The 8,189-nt window shown below is 33.3% G+C and overlaps 1 long non-coding RNA gene across 2 annotated transcripts; it reads left to right on the top strand.

The window, feature by feature from the left end:
• Positions 1 to 234: 234 nt before the first annotated feature.
• On the top strand, positions 235 to 6,514 carry LOC110650538 (uncharacterized). Of its 2 annotated transcripts, XR_009142425.1 has the most exons (4): positions 235 to 596; positions 2,817 to 2,904; positions 5,676 to 5,744; positions 6,364 to 6,514. It is a non-coding gene; the product is annotated as an uncharacterized LOC110650538 (long non-coding RNA). The 2 variants fall into 2 exon arrangements; XR_009142424.1 differs by lacking the exon at positions 2,817 to 2,904.
• Positions 6,515 to 8,189: the final 1,675 nt, after the last annotated feature.

Genomic DNA, 8,189 nt, shown 5'->3' on the forward strand with positions numbered 1-8,189 from the left:
AAATAAATTTTTAACATGACTTTTATATATATACTAACAGTGATTTTAAATTTTATATAAAAAAATTTTAATTTTAAATATTATGACCAATAGATAAAAATTTTTTATAAATAACTAATTATATTTTTAATATTTATAAAATATTAATTATATAAAATATTTAAGGATATCATTTATAATTTTTTAAAATTTGAAATTTTCAGTTACCTTTGCACTTTGTCGTTGTCAGTTACCTTACTTCTCCCTCCCTCGTTTGTTTTTTGTGCTCTGTTTTCTCTCATTTTTCAATTTTGTCTCTTGTTTTCTCTAATGCTGTAAAACTCTTTCGTCCATTAGCGCTTGTCGGTCCTCACTCTCAGTTCTAAATCCACGCACACATCAACTACCAAATTTGTCTTCAGCTTGTCCAGCAATCAATCTCGCTCATACTGATTCTCGACAGTGATCAAAACCATCGAACCATCCCTCTCTCGGCACTCCCATTGACAACCGATTGCATGCATCAGCAGATTCTGAATCTCGACAGTGATAAAAAAAAAAAAAAGAGATGGCCTTCTTGGTAGTTTGTGTGGGACTCTTCAATTCTTCAATTCTTGGTAATTCTTGAGCTTGTGGTTTCAGTTTAGTGAGTTGTAAGGTTTGATTTTTGGATTCTCTTTTGGTTGAAAATTATTGAAATTTGATGTTAATTTGTTGAATATATTCAATGAATACATTGAATATTGATGATAATTTTTTTTTATTTTATTTTGCTGTGGAATTGCTGGCTCTCTATCTTTCTTCTCATTTGGATTCTTTTGTGCAATCGTTTTTCTGTATGTTTAAAATTATAATTTTATTAATTTGTGAATAATGTGGTAGATGGGTGTACCTAAGAATTTCTCGTCAACAAATGTCACATATCCAAAATAAAAGTTAATTATCCTGCTTTATGTGGAATTTCTTGGAAACTAATAGGAAATTGTGTCTCTTTTTCGATGTAATTGCATTACTTCTTGTCTTCATGATCAGTGGTATTATTATTGCTTAATCCCCTATATATTCTTACTAAGCATATTAGGTGGTGCAAATTCTTAGATCTTTTAACAACAGTCAGTCAGCTGATAATTAATTAGTTTGAAAGTAGTGAGAGAATGGCAGGAGAGATCATCATAACAAACACATACATGAATTTTATGTATTAGAGATTTTTTTTTCTTAGAATAGATTTACATATGAGATATATACATATGAAACATTAAATCAAATCATCCATAGAGGTAAAATCCAAACCATCCACAGAGGTAAAACAATATTGGAGGGATGGGGTGAAATTAGGTAGAAAGAAGATAAAAAAGCACAAAATAACTTACAGTCATAATGTCACCTGCATACATTGCCAATGGGTCATTTTTCTTTTCACCTGTAAACATTAAAATAGTTGGATATTTATTTATAAACAAAGAGTATCAAGATTCAAGGTGCACAAAGTTAAAACAAGCATCCCAAACATACCAATCTTATAAGTAGCCGAAGGAGTAGCAGGAGAAATTAGGATGTCATTTGCCTCTAATGCAGCCTTGAAGCTTTTCTGGATTAAAGTCCTCACCTAAAACACTATTACAATCATAAATTTCTTCTTGAAGATCTTAAAATTCTCTTAAAATTTTTATTGATTTTCAGAAAGAATAAGAATCCTATATTAAATTACTAAATATTTTGTTTTACAAAGTTAGATGTTCGAATCATAGAAGGAGCCAAATGTATTCCAAGTCACTTGCCCAAATTTGTCAATAGTCAATAGGAATTCAAAAGTCAAGAAATTCAAAAACTCTACAAAAATATGGTGTTAAACCATTGAAAACATCAAGACTCCTGGTTACCATATTCATCCTCTTTAAGGTATGGACTGGTGCATCATACATCCACTTTTTATTAGATACATGTTAAATTTATAAAACCACTGATTTTCCCGTTGAGCACACTTATAGTGTGCATTATAATAACTAGCTAAAAGGGCATATGTTCCCATCAAAATTCTCATTTTGACCTGCAAACATGCATACAACTTTAGGGTTCTTGACAAGTACAACTCAAACTAGATTTTCCTTCTAAGCTAACTTATAATTTTAGCTTTGAGGTTATCCATGACAATAGAAGATAGCAATGAAACCTTTGCTACATTTTAGATGATTCTTTATTTCAAATCTACATAATTTAAGCAAGATGACAGTACCTCAGGACCAAATCTTGTTGCACAAGAATCCCCATAAAAGCACATTCAACTCATCAGCAACAGCTTGCTTTCCATACCTGGAAGTCAAGCAGAAGATGATAGCATGGGTGTTAATGTTTTTGCATGTATCATTGCATATGAAGAAACATTATAAAGACACAGAAAAATGAAGAGGGAGCCAGGTAATAAATATATGAATTTCATATGTATATATTTTGAGTTTATGATAAATCAAGTTTAAATTTCATATCTTATAAAATTCACTTTTATTCTAGAATTGTTTCTCGTCTCTATGTTTAAAACAACGAGTGAAGGAAAAAAAAACAACAGTATGTTTTTTTCGTCTGTATGTTTAAAATTCTTTTCATCTTTTTGCATTTTTAGCATGAGAAAAGGGAGAGAGAAAAATTACCATTCAAATTGAGAAGTTTTACAAAATAACAACGACTTTCCATTGTACAAATCTTCCACGGAAAATTATGTTTTATAGTTCTAGTTATAGTTAATTTGTTATGGCTTTAATTTTGTGGTAAATGAAAGAAGAGAACAAATTTTTGGATGTCATTTTGCTAAACATTTCTAAACACATTTGATTTTCTAGGAATTGTGATATTTTTGGTTTGTTCATTGCTAAGCCCTATTGCCTTCATTGCCATTCTCCACTTCCAGTCATCAAAATATGGAGCAAGGTAATTTGTCTAGTTTTTTTTTTTTTGCCCCAAAATAACAGTATATCGAATGCAATATAGATTTTAACTCATTTTTTCCAATTTTCTCTAGAAAGGCCACTTAAACCAAAGATTAGACCAACAATGCATTTCAAAAATACAGAATTGTGAATGCCAGATGATAAAATCCTACAAGCTTTGCGGGGAACGGGTTTTGAGAAGATAGCCTAATTAACTAGCACTTGTAGATTGAACAAGTCACTAGTAGAAGCATTGCTCTTGAAGTTCAATGAAGAAGAAGATGGCTTTGTTCCAAATGAAATTACTACAGTGCACATCACATTGGAAGATGCGTACTTTTGTATTGGGCATTCCAATTGATGGGGAAGCTATTATTCAAAAAATAAAAGATGAAGAAGAGACCGTTATAGGGATTCGGATATGTGAGATATCTAATAGTGTGGTTGCCACATCCCTTTTAATGAGATATATGGGTAATGAAGATGTAAGAAAAAGAACCATCGCATACATCCTTTCTATGCTAGGCACTTTCTTGTTGCTTGAGCCAAAAGAAGTACCGATTATGTATATTCAATTTTTGAAAGATGTGGACAAAATCGGTACGTATCCATGGTGTAACACCCCTACATGCATAGCGTGGTATATTTCATTGTTCCGGTGACTGGTGTCGGTCCGGACAATTAAAAGGATTAGAACCTCATCTAAGACACCTAGATAAGCCCTGAATGCAAATAATTAATGATTTCCATATAGTTAAATATAAATAAGAAAAACAGAACATAAAAGGTTAAATGAGCCAGGAGTCACAGCGATGAGTAACCTTCCTGGGAAATGACTGCGATGTCAGTCCTAACCCTACTTTTGAACCGGAAAATGTGACACCGCGGTCCTAAGGACTATTGCGAACCTAGTGGAAAAGAAAAACTCACATAAAAGAGCTGATAAGAAGGTAAAATAATTAGGTCAGGGATCCAGAAGAAATATCGAATTATTGCAAACTGGATCAGACCAGCGATGGGCAAATTGGTCAATACACCCCTAGAGGTGACTCTTGACCTAACTGTCTAATAAAATCGGAGTTTCAAAATCAAAAATTAAAGTAAAGAAACAAGAAAAAATTAAGAAAAAAGAAAAAGAATGAAAATTTGATTTATTACCTCACTTGAATGACATCATATATGATGTCAAAATGTAATTATAATTTCCTCAATAATTGATCAAGTCAAAATTAACTTTAATTACACATAAAAACATAAAAAAAATGAAAAGAAATTTCATTTCTTCTTATTCTTCACTTTTGGCAGAGACTCATACTCCTCCTCCACCTCCATTTGCAACCTCCATGAAAGCTTGGTCTCAAGATTTTAATTCCATAAGTCAACCCTAAATTCCCCAAAAATCTCCTATAAACCTTGCTATTTCTACTTGTAAAGAATATTGATAAAGAAAATTTAAAAGAAAGTGGAGAGAATTGGAAGATTGAAATTCAAAGTCAAGGTTAGTGTTCTAACTCTTCAATTTCTCTTTAACTTTATGTTTATGTATGTGAAATAAACTTAGAATTGATGAAAGAAATGAAACAAGTCAAGTGTGTGGGTTACATGTGGAATTCGGCCAGCTTATAGGAGAACTGAAATTGTTTGAGTTTGATGAAGTTTAAGTGACGCAGAAGTGTAATTAAGTATGTAGATTAAGGATATACACTTTGATTTCATTAAGTGAATGAAATTAATAAATTAGGGTTCTTGAACTTTGAAGTTTGGGGGAAAAATTGGAGAAAATGGTCAATTGATGCAAATGACCTTAATTGAGGTTAGAAATTGTCAATTGGGACTATTTGTGATGTGTTGGAATTGGTGAAATTGAAAAGCAATTCGGATTGCTTAGGGGTCCCAATCTGGCAATTTGACCTAGGTCCCTTTGAGGGACAAAAATGAACTTTTACCAACCCAATTGGTGTGAGACCAATTGGGAATGAAAATAGACACATAATGACACACTTTTTATTTAGAAATCATGCCCAGAAAATGATATTTAGATAGTGAACAATTAGGTCAAACCCGGATATTGTGCACTGTCACTATACCAAAATGACCAAAAGAACAGTATTTATTCATTTGGCCATAACTTGGGCTAGACATGTCCAAATGACCTGATGTTTGTGGCATTGGAAAGGTATGACATAGCACTACAACTTTTATGAAGAAAACAAAGCCAAATTATGTCCATAACTAAGTGAAATTGTCACCCAAATTAGCGGTCCAAAACTGCTAGAACCAATTAGGTGCCCAGAAAATTTGGGTAACACCAATCCGGCCAGCCTTATTAAAATGACCATATCTTGGGCTACAAAACTCTAAATGGAGTGATTCAAAAAGGGAATTAAATATAAGACAATAAGGAATAACTTTGATGAGGAAAACTTAGCCAAATTTCCACAGTAACTAGACTAATGGAACAATGCAAAATGGGAAACCAAAATTGAAAAATTGAGAATTCTCTTAGGAGACCTAAAAATTGAAGGGATGACCAAAACCAACAAATTAGGCACTCAAAATGTGGTATGTGGGTGCAATTGGAATTCACATACCTATTAAGCATGAGAAAGTCAACATTTTAACCTGAATAGTGCCATCAATAGTAACCCCGAAATGCAAATTCTTAAGTACATGATTTTAAGCATATTAAGATTAGAATTAAGTAGACATGAATTTATTTATTGGATTTATTATAAGTTGTGATACTGAAATACTGTAAATTGTGTGTTTTAGTTGAGAAGAATACGGGGAAAGGAAAGGAAAGGAAACATCGAGTCAAGGCCTAGAGGCGACTCGCACGAGGTATGTGCACAACATAGAAATTTTTATAAATTTTCTTCTGCAAATTATTTTGAATGAATTGTGATATTACATTGTGACTTATTTGTATTGAAATTATTATCGAAAGGAACAATATGCTTTTGATCTAAACTGTTGGAAAAATAAATTATGTGTGTTTGAATTGCAAAGTATTGTTTAGAAAATTGTTAAGATAGTTTTGAAACCACAGTATCATAACCAAATTTTAAATTCCTCACTAGCTTAACTAGTGGGAGGAAATAGTTTTGTATTTTCTCTCTGGCTGAAGTGTTGAGGTGTGTGCCAGTAGAGGAAGAAATTTGAATGGGTACCCATAGTTTGAGCTAGCTAGCCTTGGTATTCCTCATAAGCCTTTGGCTATCGAGATGAATAATATATTGATGGTATGACATGACTCTGTGAATTTACAAAAAATTGTTTAGTGACTTCAGAAGTGAGAAATTCTTTGCCTAAAATTGTAAATTATATTTTGTATCTGTCTAATGATTTCAACATGACATTTAGAATAATTGTGATTTAATATATGAATAAATTAGTATTTTGTTATGTTGTGCACCACTGAGTCATTGTACTCAGCGATAGCTTTTTATTGCTGTCGCAGGTAGAGAGACTAGTAAAGCAGTCGAGTGATCTGTTAAGGACTACTGCACTACACTTTGAGATTCTGCCGGGTATTAAATTATACCCTTTGTACATATTTATTTTGATGTATATGACTGTATGTACATGTTGTAAATTGGTTTTGAGCAGTTGTACAGAATTTGTAATAATATTATTTTGGATTTATTTTATATAAATTTAGACTGATAAATATAAATCAATTTTTCTTTAATAGAATGTGAATGAAATTCTTTAGTATTAGTTTTGAAAATAATTGAGTTGAGAATTGACTTGAATTGTGGAGTTGAGAAAAATTGTGTTGATTTGAGTTGTGATGGTGGTTGATTTTGATGAAGTGAAATATAAGAAGTGCTTTTCTACAAGTCAAAAATTTTGGTTTTTCTCAATTACAGCCGGCACTCTGCAGAAATTTTTACAAAATTTGCGGAAAAATAAAAATGGTAAAAAATTTCACCTAACTTTTAAACTTCAATTAAACGTTTTTAATACCTGCTAGAAATGCTCACCACCTTCAAAAAGTAAGAAAATTATTTTAAAATCCCTTGTAGTATATTTAATGGGTTATCGGTAGGTGAAGTTCAGTAATTTATTAGGTATACTACGGGATCATATTATGCCTTACAGAGGGGTAAGGTGTGACATGTTTTAGTGATATCAGAGCAAATTTTTAAAGTATGTTTTGACTTGTGAATTTGTATATTTTCTTTGATAAGTACAACTGCTCAATGTCCTTATTCGATACATTAAGTGCATTACATTATAAACAAGAACTAGTAGAGGGAAATCTCCTTATGTTATTTGTTCAGGAGGTATAATACCCTTGAATTGAAATGAAAGAAGGGGACCACTCAGTTGAGCAATTTGTAGAGGCTAAGGCACAAGGGGAAGCCCCAACCCTTCAAAATGTTAGTGGTTCAGTGGCACCAGCCCCACAAATACCGCAGTTTCCTGTAAAATTTGCTCAGCAGATGGCTGCGATATTCCAACAGATGGCTAGAAGCATGCCTGCTTAAGCTCCACTTCAGACACTGGTGGTGCAACCTCAGGCTCCAACCAGACAGTATGATAAACTACTGAAGTATGGGGCTACAGAGTTTAAGGGTACAGTAGACCCTTTAGAGGCAGAGCAATGGTTGGAGAGAATGGATAGAGTGTTCAAGAAACTGCACTGCACGGATAAATTGAAATTCGAGTTTTCAGTGTCATTACTGCAGGGGGATTCATATGATTGGTGGAAAACCATCCCTCATAGTTTGATGGAACCTCCAGTGCTGACTTGGGACGACTTCCTAAGAGAGTTCAGACAAAAATATGTCCCAGATGCTTATGTGGACCAGAAGTTGCAGGAATTTTTAAGCCTGAAACAAGGAAGCAGATCAGTGGCAGAATATGAAAGGGGGTTCTCCTGCCAGAGCCACTATGCGGAGAGTTTACTTTCTACTAGCAGAGAAAGATGTAAGAGGTTTGAAACTAGTTTGAAGCCCAGTCTGAGGATGCAAGTGGTTGGATTAAGACATAATAACTTCTCTGAACTTATTTCTCAAGCACTTGAGTTAGAAAGAATTGAGTCAGAAAGAATTGAGTCAGAAGCGACACCAGTGAAAGAGAAAACAGAGAAGACAGAGAAATCAGAAAAAGAGAAAAGTGGAAAGTCAGCGGATCAAAGTTCCAGTGGCAATACTGGAAAAAGAAAGAAATTTGGGGGATCAAGCAGAGGTGGAAGGTCTGGTAGGGGTAGATTTTCTAGGCAGAGACCCCCTTGGTCTGGTCAGCAGACGACTAGGAGTTCTCACCCTCCCTGCCCTT

Source organism: Hevea brasiliensis, chromosome 13, assembly GCF_030052815.1.
Source record: "Hevea brasiliensis isolate MT/VB/25A 57/8 chromosome 13, ASM3005281v1, whole genome shotgun sequence".
NCBI classification, from domain to species: domain Eukaryota; kingdom Viridiplantae; phylum Streptophyta; class Magnoliopsida; order Malpighiales; family Euphorbiaceae; genus Hevea; species Hevea brasiliensis.